The sequence below is a fragment of the Hemibagrus wyckioides genome, linkage group LG06 (assembly GCF_019097595.1).
Source record: "Hemibagrus wyckioides isolate EC202008001 linkage group LG06, SWU_Hwy_1.0, whole genome shotgun sequence".
Lineage (NCBI taxonomy): Eukaryota > Metazoa > Chordata > Actinopteri > Siluriformes > Bagridae > Hemibagrus > Hemibagrus wyckioides.
Genome location: NC_080715.1, coordinates 6,287,073 through 6,301,106, shown reverse-complemented (window position 1 = coordinate 6,301,106; position 14,034 = coordinate 6,287,073). Strand labels below are relative to the sequence as shown.

The window sequence follows — 14,034 nt, the reverse complement described above, 5'->3', positions numbered from 1 at the left end:
GTATGAAGCTGAAGCATTAAGAGTTCCTTTTCACTGGAACCAACCCCTGAAAAACAACACCTGAGTTCAATGATTTGGAAGGGTGTCCCAAAACCTTTGGCAATATAGTGTACCAAGACCCTAAATACAGATGCTCATTCTTCTGGTTGTTTACGGTATTTATTCTGAATGGGCGTGTTTTGAGTTCTCCCACGCCCCGCCTTCTGCATGTCACTGCGCTCCGAGTCGTGCAGTCTGCAGCGGACTCCGTGAGCAGGTAAGAGGCAATTCCTCATTCATTTCTGGGGCAGAAAGCGCAGGATAGAGGCGGAAATGATCAGCAGATGTAACACACGTTATTGCCCAGGGGTAGTGACGACACAATGCAGAGGTTCCGGGCAAACTGTTTATTCTAAAGCTTTTAATCACCTGCAGGACGCAATGCGCCTCTTTGGGAGCAGAAGATTTCCATTCATGTCAATGGAACAGACCTTTCATGACCATTGCTGTGTGTGTGTGTGTGTGTGTGTGTGTGTGTGTGTGTGTGAAGCATTTTAGTGTAGGATGATTTTTTTCCCCTCCCCTTTGGAAAGATAATTAAAGATGAAGATGTGTTGAATGAAGAGTCAGATCTTCACACAGCATGAACACACACATGTTTGATTGTGTTAAGATTTTTGTGTAGAATTGTGATTATATGGAGGTATTGTGGTGTGTGTGTGTGTGTGTGTGTGTGTGTGAGTGTGGGTGGGTGTGTGTGGGTGGGTGTGGGTGGGTGGGTGTGTGAGTGGATGTGCGTTGGCATTTTTGTTAATATCCAGGATGTGGCAAAATGGATAGGGATATCCGGAAAAGAAACAAAAATTCCATATTAGAAAATTTGATGTGAAAGAATATCTATCTATCTATCTATCTATCTATCTATCTATCTATCTATCTATCTATCTATCTATCTATCTATCTATCTAATTTCAGAGGAAGGATGGTAAGTGTGTGTGTGTTGCAGAGAGCCAGTAAAATGACCCAGTTCAGGTTCAGCATCACTTGTGCTGAAACAGCAAACTGGTTCATTGTCTTTTAATAAATAAATAAATTAAAAATAAATAAATAAAATGCTCCCAAAATTTGAAAAGAAACATGGTGGTGGTTGTTTGAACAGTGAGATCTTTGATCAAGAAGCTTGTAGATCATGTGGATGTGTGTAATACATCAAAAGTGTGCTCTTGTGCAATGTCAGATAACCAGAGATCAATCAATCAATCGGGTCGCTGGTGTGTGTGTGTGTGTGTGTGTGTGTGTGAGACACATTTCTGCAGCGTCACTCCGCTTCTGGATGCCCTCATTCACCTCAAAGCATCAGCATGCACTAGACGAGACGTCCAGGCGGGCGTGTGTACGTACGCACACTCCGAGGCGTTTGATGTAGAGTTGTAAAGCTCGGACTTATCTCTCTCATCTCGTCAGATATGTCCCGATTATCACCGAGTCCTTCAACAAGCAGCTGGTTGAAAATCTGAAGAGAAAGAAGAATATTACCCTCCCTTCCCTCCTACACCTAGAGCAGCAGCAGCAGCAGCACATAGCTGAGTCATCCTCCATTTCCATCCATCTGTGTAGAGTTCATGCGAGATGTTTATTGAATATGAATGAATTCACATCATCTGTAATTACTGTACATCCTGAACGCTTCTTCAGAGACGGTTACGGATTTCCGACACGGACGTCTTTGTCCGGGTCTCTCGCGTGAAGTGGACCTCAACCGCATTGTGTCCTCGTGAAGAGGTTGTGCGTTTAAGTCTCTTTTGTCTGGCGTCCATTTTAGAGGCGTCAGGTTGAAACAGTGGAGCGTTCTGTATCTGCAGTCTGGCTGAGAGGGAGGGAGGGAGAGAGGGAGAGAGGGAGGGACGGAAGGATGATCGAGTGGAATACAGGTACTCAAAGCCTAATCAGATTCCCACGGTGGGTCGTCATGGGCATCGATTTCCATGCGTTGTAAACAGCTTGTGGGCGACGCTGCTGTAGATCCGTCCGATGCATCGCTAATGAAAAGCCCACGAGTCATGTTGCCCGGATCGATGGAGCCTTGCGGCCTTTCTCCTGCCTGCTCTGTAACACACAAGAGATAGACGTGTGAGGGTTGGGCTGAGATTGTTTCAGTTATTTTATCAATAATGCAGCCATTTAACTACACACACTCAAGATGGCTGCCTGGAATGTCGCTTTTAGAAATTCGTACTAAACCTCCATGCAGTGAAACAGCAAGATAATTATATAATAAACTGTGGATGTTTTAGACCCGTGACTAAATACTCAATCGGTGTTTTACATTTAAATGCTTCTCAAACCTCAAACGAAGGTCCGTTCCATGCCAGTCTTCTGGATTTCTCCAGCTTAGGAAATACTTTAGGAGGTAACGATGACGGCGGAAAGAGAAACGCCATCGTGTGTGAAGATTCGTAAAGCCGTTCGAACAGGGATGTTTCGGGTCTGACGTAGCATTTAGGATGTCGCTTTCGATTCTGTGGCTGTATGTGTACATAAAGTACGCAGGCCACGGAGCTTGCGTTATTGCTGCTTCTAAATGTACGCAAAAAGTCATCCATCGTGTACCATCTGCTCTCAGTCCCGCGTTCAGCTTAACTCTTTTACAGCTCCTCTGTGATGGTGTGGGTTTGATGACCAGCTAAAACATTAATGATGTAGTTTCTTCTCCAAATTACAAACTGTATGTTCTGTGTTAGATTTAACTAACTAATCACCCGGTATTGATTGAGCTAAAGTAAACACTGCTCTAAACTCCTTAACCTTTAACCATTTATACCAGTACACTGCTGTTCCTGTGCACCAGCTGACCGGAAATGGACATTTTTGAACCAGTATAAAGAAATGAATAATGTTATAATGAGTCTGATGGCGTCCAGTGTGTTTCAGACGTGTGTGTTTCCCTCTGTTGGAGAACCGAACACAGAATTTTACTGGTTGAAGATGAAATTTGAGCTGCTTTTCAGATGAACAAACACTTGAGGCATCTCAGAGAGCAGAAATGGGTTTGATATCAACATACAAACATTTATGTGACACGTTTTTTGTTCATTAAAATACATTTCTATTAATATATCACCCCTAGTAGGCTAGGGAAAAACAGGAATACTTATAAAACACTACAACCCTGAGTGTCTACTTTCATATGAGCTTCATATTGACCACCACTGTGGACTGAGACTTGACAATGCTCAACATGGACACAAGAAAACAGGAGCGAATTCATATTTTTTGGCCCCTGGGAGAAAATCTAATGAGAGTTTTACAGGAAATCTGAATCTGAATGCAGATCTATCGTCCCAAGATTCCTAGCGACAGACAGCTATGGTTCTTTGCACTCTAGCTGCAGTTCTCTTGGCAGAACAGTCGATCCTCACTTCCTGCATCTTCCAAACCAGTTCCTACTCTACTTTTCTCACATCTGTTAGACTTTCTTCTTGTTTCTTCTTCTAGATTTACATCATATGACAGACGTTCTGATCCAGACCAACTTACAGAAGTGCTTTTTAAAGTCTCGATCAATGAACACACCCATGTTGGTTCTATCAACTGACCACGTTTACATTATTTGGCAGATGCCTTTATCCAGCGCGACTTACCCCTCTAATGGCTGATGGGGTAGCTTAAGGGTGAAGGTTTTGGACTACTGCTCAGATGGTTGTGTGTTTGAATCCCAGGACCACCAAGCTACCACTGCTGGGCCCTTGAGCATGTATGTCCAATCTTATCTGCAAAGAGCTGGTGTAGGTGTAGAACCTGCAGCCACACTGGCCCTTTGTGGGTAAAATTGGACACCCCTGCTCTGAACCCTTAATTGGTCAACTGTATAAAATGAGAATGTAAGTCGCTCTGGATAAAGACATCTGCCAGAAATGTTAACATTTATCTTATTTATACAACTAAGGGCCTTGCTGAAGGGCCCAGCAGTGGCAGCTTTGTGGGTCTGGTATTCAAACCTTTCAATCAGTAGTCCAACATCTTAACTTTAACCACTGAGCCACCACTTCCCACACTTCCCAGTAGTGGACTAAGCATACCAGCAGTCTAAAACTGTTGGGAGGCAATACAGCAAGATTTTTTATTTTATTCAAATGTAATTTAAGGAAGATTTAAGTCTCTGTACGTCGTGTGAAGACGGTCAGTGACTCGGCTGTTCGGACATCTAGTCCAGAGTTTGTTTGTTTCTCCACCTCGGCTTTAGAACAGCGAAGAATCTTGATGTTGTACCTTCTTTGTGTCATGTTTCTTGCTTTGTACCTTACTTGTCCATGTTCCTGTATTACAATGCAGGACACGATAGACAACTGTTCTCCATTAGGGATCTTTCCAGGTGACTGGTCTAGTGTTTGAGTCTCGTCTACAGACGTTAGTGGAATGTCAATGCCACTACAGCTACAAAGCTACAGATCTCAAGTGAGGGCAGGAAATTAGACTGGGATAAACTGGTTTTGGTTGGACATGGAATGGTTGAACAGACTGCATTTGCACACAATCAACCCATGTAGAAATGAGTGAAACATCATGACTACAGAATCATTTTACCCGAAAGTCCACGTCATCTAAAATGGTGTACTGCACTGGAAAAGCCTATAGCTTGGCTACAGAGTGTGTCTCTTGTAGTTAAGTGTGTTTGGCTGAGTACTGACAGCCGGGCTGGTCATATAGTCCTTCACGTCATGTCAGCATGGCTTGAGGTTTTATTTAATCACAAGCTTGATGGATGCTACTTGCTGCTGCTAAGATTAGACGTGCCGTACAAACCCAGAGTCAGTTCGGTATATTTCCCTGCCAGTATATACCTCATCTTCTGGAATCTTCCTGCAGCTCCCCAAAGTTTTGGTTTTGGCATCGGCGTTGTATACATTCTTCTGAAAACGTTCCGCGTGGCCGAGCTCGCTCCCAGACGGACTTGCTTTTGTCTACATGCAGACATCCAGTGGGAGCGGAGGAGAGGGAAACGGGGTAATGATCAAGTGTGTGGTGGTAGCGGTGAGGAACGGAACGTGTGTGTGTGTGTGTTTGGTGTGGGGTACTTTTTAGGGTTGTTTGAATAAAGAGGGGACCCACAACACAATGACCTCAGTGTTCATTCAGAAAACAGGTCACTTCCCAGACCAGAGCTGAACGTTGTAATAAAGCTCACTTCACCACACAAACGTGTAGCCCTACGGCATTACGGCTAAGAGCTGAAACGGTTATGAAGGATGATGAATGTCTGACGAGATTTTAACAATATTCCACATACATATACAATATTATCAATGGCATTACTCTATAGTCTTTCTACGTCTGTAACGAGTTAAGAAGGTGCTCCTGTTTTAAGAGATTACTGGGCTGGTGGTAGCTCAAGTGGTTAAGGGTCTGGGTTGTTGATTGGAAGCTCAGGGTTCAAGCCCCAGCACCAGCAATCTGCCAATGTTGGGCCCTTGGGCAAGGCCCCCAACCCCCCCCTCTACTCCAGGGGTGCTGCATCATAGCTGACCCTGTGCTCTGACCCCAACCCTCCAAAGATAGGATATGCGAAGAAAGACTTTCACTGTGCAGTAATGTAAAAGTGTCTCTTAGTTTTAAGAACAAAATACATAATAAATAAGTGACGAGACGATATGCTGCCTTTGTGTACAATCCTTTTCCCCCTCATTTCTGAAGTGGTAATTATGAGTATTTTGTGTTCACATGCTCCGCTATCATAAAGAACATGAAACCCAGATGACACAAAGTTCCTTTACTTTCCTTTTTTTTTGACACTGTAATACCTAACACACATTTAGCTAGCTTGCTGACGATAATGGATTACCTGGGTCGTAATTACCACTTCCTAGTGGGAAATCTGTATTTACGATATTCAAAGGAACTTAAAATCTTTCAAGATGACCGCAGATTTGGGCCGAGACGTGTCGTGTGACATCATCAGAACACACAAAATTCTTTGATTCACGTGCGTGGAACGTGAGTTAGATGAAAGAAATGACATATGTGTCTTTACTAGTAGGAGTTTTTAGGAGAATACTGTGCTGGCAATTTCCACAATTCAAATCATTTCCAGCAGCAAATAAAAAAAAACAAAAAACCCTGAAAAACTGAGCATTTCTGGTCACAACAATCTTAAAAAAAAAACCTCAAACTCTTCTTCCTCATGTCGTCTCAGGGATTTTTTTTTCCTTGCCACCGTTGCCTTAGGCTTCTCATTAGTGATAAACATCATAAATGTAATTTTAACCTTTGTAATTTCTGTTCTAAATATTCTACATTTATATTTTATATTCTATTTCTAAAAATTTTGTCCATTGATAAAAGCACTATTCAAATAAATTGAATTTAAAAAAAAAAAATCTCTTTATTTAGAATGAATTTTTTTCTTTTTAATTATTTAAAAAATGAATAAATTTTTGTGGGGGAAAAATAATACAACTGATGTCCATATCCTCTACAGTAAATCCTGTATACACACAGCTGCTCTGATCTACACACTCACCTGTTTTGGCCGCTCGCAGTCTTGGCCCTGGCTTCCTGGAAGGATTTTTAATCCTTTTCTGCTGATGTAAATAAAAACCTCTAACAAGCACACCGCTGCTCTATTAACGGCCAGTTCATCTGTGATTTCTTCTCCAGAGGTCATTAATTAGCTCAAGCGTGTGTGGGTGTGTGTTTGTTTGTGTTGATGTGGCCTGTTAAGAGTTCCAGGAACCTCAGTTTGTGTGTGTGTGTGTGTGTGTGTGCTCGAAGCTCTGTTCTCTCTTTAATAACATATCGAATGCACTGGAGAGCGACTAATATGTCCTGTTTCTACTCTATAAATTATCCAGTTTCTACTCTATAAATTATCCATCTAAATCTCGTCCAAACTTTTCTGCAGATCAGGATTTATTACGGCGCCGTGAAGCGCCACTTTAACGAGCGTCTCTGCTCGTGAGCATTATAAAGACTTTTTATTTGCTGTACTACTTCCTCCTACTCTCAGGTTGAAGGCCTGTGAGTGACACAAGTTCGAGTGAAGCATGAAGGACAGCAGGAGCTCCGAGGCTGAAGTTTTGCATAACAGGAAGTTTCAGATCCAATAACTGCCACAGAGCCACTGCTGGGATCCTCATGACCTAAAATGCTGAAAGAAAGAGTGGACAGTGTCGGGGAGGAAGAGAGGACAGTGTCGGGGAGGATGGGAGGAGTGTGGGATGAGGAGGGGGAAAGGGAGGACAGTGTAAGGAAATACAAGGGGTAAAAGAGGAGAAAGGACAGGCAGAGGGGAAGATGAAGAGAGGACATTTTGTAAAGAGGAAAGGGAGAGGAAGAGAGGGATGAAGTACAAGGAGGTGAATAAGGATGAGAGTGACAGACAGAATGAAAAGAAAGGAAACGTTTTGTCGAGGAAACATGAAGAGATTAAGGGGGAGTAAGTGGTGAGGACAAACGGGGACATTTTTGGGGAGGAACTGGTAAGACAAAAGGGACAGTATGAAGAAGACAATATGAAGAGACAGGGGTGAAGAGACAGAATGATGAGAAACTACATTGAGGAAAAAGGACACATCATTAAGAGAATGCATGGAGTAAAAGGAGACAGTATTAAGGAGACACTATAAAGAGACAAGGGACAGAATAAGAAGAAACTACAGTGAGAAAATGGACACACTATGACAAACTATGGTGAAGAACAGAGGACAGCATAAAGGACAAGCTATAAAGAAAATGGGGACAGCATGAAGGAGACACTAAGAAGAAAAAAAGGACATCCTGAGGAAAAGCTATGAGGAAAAAGGGGACAGAATACAGGAGACACCCTGAAGGAAAATGGGACAGAATGAGAAGAAACTAGAGTGAGAAAAAGGAGACATCATGAAGAGAAAGTATGAAGTAAAATGAGACACTACGAAGAAAAAAGGGGACAGAATGAGGAGAAACTAAGAAGAAAGAAGGAGACACTTTGAACAAAAAAGAGACACTGAGGAGAAGCTATGAAGAAAATATGGACAGTATAAAGGAGACAATGAAGTCTGACGGAAAATGGGGACAGAATGAGCTGAAACTACAGTAAGAAAAAGGAGACATCATGAAGAGAAAATTTGGAGTAAAAGGAGATGGTATTAAGGAGACACTAAGAAGAAAATGGACACAGTAAGAGGACAAACTATGGTGAAGAACAGAGGACAGCATAAAGAAAATGGGGACAGCATGAAGGAGACACTAAGAGGAAAAGAGGGACAGTATGCAGGAGACACTATGAAGGAAAATGGGACAGAATGAGGAGAAACTATAGTGAGATAAAGGAGACATTATGAAGAGAAAGTATGGAGTAAAAAGAGACAGTATGAAGGAGACACTAAAAAGAGAAAGGGGACAGAATGTGAGACAGTGAGAAAATGGACACATTATGAGGACAAACTATGGTGAGGAACAGGGGACAGCATAAAGGACAAACTATAAAGAAAACAGGGACAGCATGAAGGAGACACTATGAAAAAAGGGACAGTATGCTGGAGACACTATGAAGGAAAATGGGACAGAATGAGGAGAAGCTAGAATGAGAAAAAGGAAGAGAAATTATGGAGTAAAAGGAGATGGTATTAAGGGAACAATAAGAAGTAAATAGGGGCAGGAAAAAGACAGACATCCTGAGGAAAACCTATGAGGATAAAGGGGACAAGGTGCAGGAGACACTATGAAGGAAAATGGGACAGAATGAGAGTAAAAGGAGACACTAAGAAGAAAAGGGGGACATCCTGAGGAGAAACTATGAAATATGGGATATTAGGAAGAGAATCTATGAAGAGAAGGGATATAGAAGAGAGGAGAAAGAATGGAGAGAGACGTAACAGATAGTGCAAGGAAAGAGAGAATACATTTTATGCACTTCATAAGAGAGGGATAGTGTGATGGAGAAATATGAATAGAATAGAAAGGGGGAGATTTTGAGGAGAATTGAACACATCGCTAACATTATGGTCTTTCTCAGACGTCTCATTGGCTAAGCTGTGGCTGTGGAAGCTGTGAAAAGTTTGTTGGACTTTAATGAAGAGATCAGACCCAGGAATCAACTTTCCTGCTTTCTCATTTTCTTTGCTAGAAGCTTTTTATCATCTCCTCGGCTGTAAGAGCCGACACAGTCTCAGGGTTCGAGCTTCCACTTTAATTGACTCTGCCATGGCCTTGTATACGAGGGCCTTCGCAGTGAATGGACTGCCAGTTCATGGATGTTAATGTTAAAAGCTTGTGTAATGCGTGTGTTCAACTCAAACAAAAGCTCACACACATTATTAAATCTCCCTGACGGAGAACTGATAAGGTTTCAGAGCTGGAAGGATGTAACAAAAGAATGAGCTTCAGAGAATCTGTCTGTGTGGAGGACAGACTGGAGTCCTGATGGCTTTAGCTGTTGTGCTACAAAGCTCTTGTGTTCCTACTACACAATTATTAAACCCAACCAGGGTGGATACAAGCTCTATAACAAAATATTCTATTTTGTTATAAAATTTCAGGGTAATATTCAGTATCAGTGTCTAAATATACTTCAGATTATAAATGTGTGTGTATCAGAGAGAGAGAGAAGGGAGAGAATATATATATATATCTTTAATCACAAAAATACTGAATAGACATACAAGCAAGTGACAGAGGAAGAAAATGGTGGCTGTTTTGCTGTCAGAGATTTTATTTACTTTGCTTTCAGCTCTATTTGTTGGGATGATGGCAGCATGACTGCAGATGGAAGCAATACTGCACTTTTCACGAGTGATTTTTATCTAGCGATAAAATGTTGTACTCCTGCTGGGCGTGGTCTCTTATACCATGACCCCACCCCATACATACAGTACCAGTCAAAAGTTTGGACACACCTTTTAATTCAGTGTTTTTTGTTTAGGGATTTATTTTCTACATTCTAGAACAATACTGGAGATTTCAAAACTATGAAATAACACACATGGACTTCAGTAATCCACATGTAACGACAACAAAAAACAGTCAGTTGTTATTTTAAGACACGAAGGTCTGGAATAGTTCTTGCAAGAACAGTATTGTCAAGTGCATTTGCAACAGCAATCAAGCACCATGATGAAACTGGCTCACATGAAGACCATCCCAGTAAAGCAAGACCAAAACTTACCTCTGCTGCAGAGGAGAAGTTCATTTAGAGTTACCAGCCTCAGAAATCACCAATTAACAGCACCTCAGATTAGAGGCGTTATGAAGGCTTTACAGAGCATCAGTAGCAGACATATCTCAATATCAACTGTTCAGAGGACATTATTGTGGATTTCGGCCGCCTTCAGCATTGTTTTATAATGTAGAAAGAAATAAACATCAGGAAAGACCATGGAATTAGGTGTGTCCAAACTTTTGACTGGTAGTGTATGGCACAGGGGTGGTGGTTCACAGTGGCTCATTGGCTTGGGGGTTTGATTCTTGCCTCTCCCCATGCTTCAGAGATTTCCTCCTCCTGGTATACTCTGGTTTCTTCCCTCAGTCCAAAGACATGCTTCTTTAAATTGCCAGTAGTGTGTGAATGGGTGTGTGTGATGTGGCTTGTGATTGGTTGTCCAGAGTATCTCCTGCCTTGTGCCATGATTGTCCCAGGATAGACTCCAGGCTTCCTGAAACCCTGTGAAGGATAAGAGGTAGATAAAATGGATGCATGGATGGATGGATAGAGGGATAGATGGACATCATAAGAGAGGGACAGTATAATGGAGAAATATGAATAGTATAGAAAGTGGTAGATTTTGAGCACACTGAACACATCTTTATATTGTTAACATTATTGTTTTTCTCAGATGTGGATGGATGGTTGGATGGATGAATGGATGGATATGACACACTTTCACCACATCTCACACCAGCTGATCACCTGTGTGGGATTTTGTCCAGTGTTCATCACTCCTGAGGACTTGTAGACTTTATACTGGTTTATCCTTGAATTTGTTACTGGGAAAATTATACCCTGGATGGCTTTGATAGCATCCTGACATGGCTTTATTGATGTATAGCAGATGTTTCCTCAAGAACTAGTCCAAACAGACAGGGGATGGTTTAGTTTCTAGTTAGCTAGTTAGGCCTAGGTCTAGTTTGTGTTTTACTATCTTGAGGTCAAACTCAGATGATTAGATGATATTGGTGCTAGAATTGAACAAGTATCAAGAACTATCAAGTAGGAACCTTTGGTGCTGGACTGGTGGCTAACATGGGAAGCACGGTTTCAGTTTTCTGGAATTCATTGTGTCTTTTCTTACAAAATTAGATCTTAGAGCTAATATCAAGATCCATGCAGTTTATTTGCTGTTTTATAGACTTCCAGATCAGATACACCTTAAATACCTGAAACATTTTAGATTTATCTATCTGACTTTATCGAACCTGGCTTCTTTTTTTTTGTCTGATTAGCCATTTGCTGAACTGTTACTGCCAGTATCTAACTGGAAACTTTGGTGCTGGACTGGTGGCCAGCATGGGAAGCATGGTTCCAGCTCTTTGATGGCAAAAGATTCAGTAATTTGTGGAAAAAAACTAGATATCTAGAGACGTACAGTTCATTCAGTGTTGTATAAACTTCCAGATCAGATATTTCTCATGCATGTCAAATTGCAGATGCTTATTTTTTCTGATCTGAATTTGATCTCTGAAGTTGGTTACGTCTGATCAAAATCAGAAGATCTGATTTGGAAGAATTAGACGAGAGCTCCAAAGATCAGCTTCTCTTGGTGTCTTGAGCAGGTACCCAGCTAGAACCTTTGGTACTTGAGAGGAGGCCAATGGAAAAATTGTGGGTTTTGTGGGGAAAAAATAGATCTGAAAACTAAATCTACAGACATCTAGATAAAAGATGCCTCATATACGTGAGACGTTTCAAATGTTTTTTTAACCCGGTTGTGTCTTTTATTTCGTTTCTTTTGCCGGAACGCAATAGCACAGCGAGCCCTTAGTGTCCCAATCCATACTGATCTGCCTCACCACGGCAACGCCTGCCATGGAAACAGTGGTCATGTGATCAGAGTAATGAGGACTGTGTAACACACAAAAGGAGCCTCTTCAGAGAATCTGTCCATGTGGAAGTAAAGTGATGAAGACCCCAGCTTGCCAAAACAACAACAACAACAAAAAATAATGCAGTCGATGAATCAGGAATGCAGTGTTTTCAATCGAGATGACCCGGGTGATAGAAGTGACCGTGATGACCATGAAGTTCTGTTGAAAGTATTTTTTTCCACAGTAGTCTGATACTAAAAATGGGTTTAAAGTATTTAGAAAGAGCGCAGATTTTAAATGACTTACGATGAATAAGATACTACACAATGATAAGTCAGTGTTGTTATTCCAAATCAGATTCATATTAAAAATATGGGACTTTAATGGATTCGGTGTAATTTAGAGTTTGTTTCTCACTGGTGTCTTCTCCGTGTTCTCAGTTCGCCGCTGATTAAAAGCTCGTAAACGATCGTGTAGGTCTTGTAAATCAGAGAGGAAGAATTTTATCTTCAGGACATATGAGAAACATTCCTGATTCACTTCATTTCTACAGGCAAATTTCATCTTCACTTTTTTTTCTTTAATGACTGTTTTTCTTGAATCTTCGATTTTTTTGTGCTCATGTTTTATATCAGCATCTTCACAACAAAAAACAAGAAGAAACATCTTGAATGAAGAAATGTGTCTAATATGTTTTATAATAACATTACAGATTGATGATTAAACTGAATTCTAGAAATTCCACCCAAGCTTGAAATTGGTTTTTCGTGTTTTTTTTTTTTAAGATAATTAAATAATTTAGCATCTTTCTAGCTGCTTGAGACTGTTGAAGACTTTTCAGTAGAACCAGATAATGTCAAACTTGTAATGACTAAAAATAGCTAAAATATGTTTGAAGATTTCGTATTTATTTTATTTTTGTCGTAATTTGAGATATAAAGTGTGGCATTGTGTAGTAGGATCGTTAGTCACTGAGATGTAGATCTCTTTTCTGGTAATTCACTAGAAAAAAATATCTTAGTAAGTAAAATATCTGAAATATAGCCAAATTCTGTTTATTTATTTTATTATTATTATTATTATTTTTATATATATTACTACTTTTTATTATAATTTATAAATATATATATTTTGCTATATATATATATATATATATATATATATATATATATTTCTTGCTATATATATATATATATAAATATATATATATATATATATATATATATATATATATATATATATATATATAAAATCTTTACATATTTTATTGTTGCCATGTTTGAGATCATTGGGCTGAATGGTGATAAAAATACTAAGGGTGCTGTCCTTTTTTCATGCAATTGATCTATATTTAAATCTATCCTAGTAAGAGGTATTGATCGCAACTTGTGAGTCAGAATGAATTACAATAATCATTATATTAAAATAAGAAAAAAAAAATCCATTGTCCATTGGGAGGAAATTCTTGTTAGTGCAATATCTTAATATACATATATATGTATCTATATAAACTATAAATATATATATATATATATATATAAAAATTAAAAAAAAAAATAAAATAAATAAACTGATCCAAACTTCAGACATATAAAATATTCACATGAAGGACTAGACATTTTGTCTGTGGAGACATTCCAGTTGATGCCATTGGCAGTTTTGAGTATGTTTTTTTATTATTCTTTTTCTTTTTTACTTCTAACATTAGCAAATGTCACGCCGCTCGTATCCTGAACACTTAAATGGGAACTAATTGCAGTTAGGAGCTGAAGTTATGAGTGGGAAAATAAATAAACGTCAGACCACACGCAACATTAAAACAATCATCTGGATTTGTTGCTCTACTGAAGGTCTATAATCATTATCTTATCTTATCTTATCTTATCTTATCCTTTTCTTATCCTTTTCTTATCCTTTTCTTTAGCTAGTTAGCTAGATCTTATATATTAATGATGAACTCAAAGTTAAGCACATGAGTCTGTTTAGTAGGAGATGGTGGTAGCTTAAGTGGTTAAAGCTCTGGGTTGTTGTTCTAAACATTAGGGTTTTGAGCCCCTG

General features: G+C 39.8%; 1 protein-coding gene across 14 annotated transcripts in view; it reads left to right on the top strand.

The window, feature by feature from the left end:
• Positions 1–204: 204 nt before the first annotated feature.
• map2 (microtubule-associated protein 2) overlaps positions 205–14,034 on the top strand; it is a 153,944-nt gene continuing 140,114 nt past the window's right edge. For all 14 annotated transcript variants that reach the window (XM_058392072.1, XM_058392083.1, XM_058392084.1 and 11 more), the window contains exon 1: positions 205–256. The gene's annotated coding sequence lies outside the window, so the exon portion shown is untranslated. The remainder of the gene's footprint in view (positions 257–14,034) is intronic.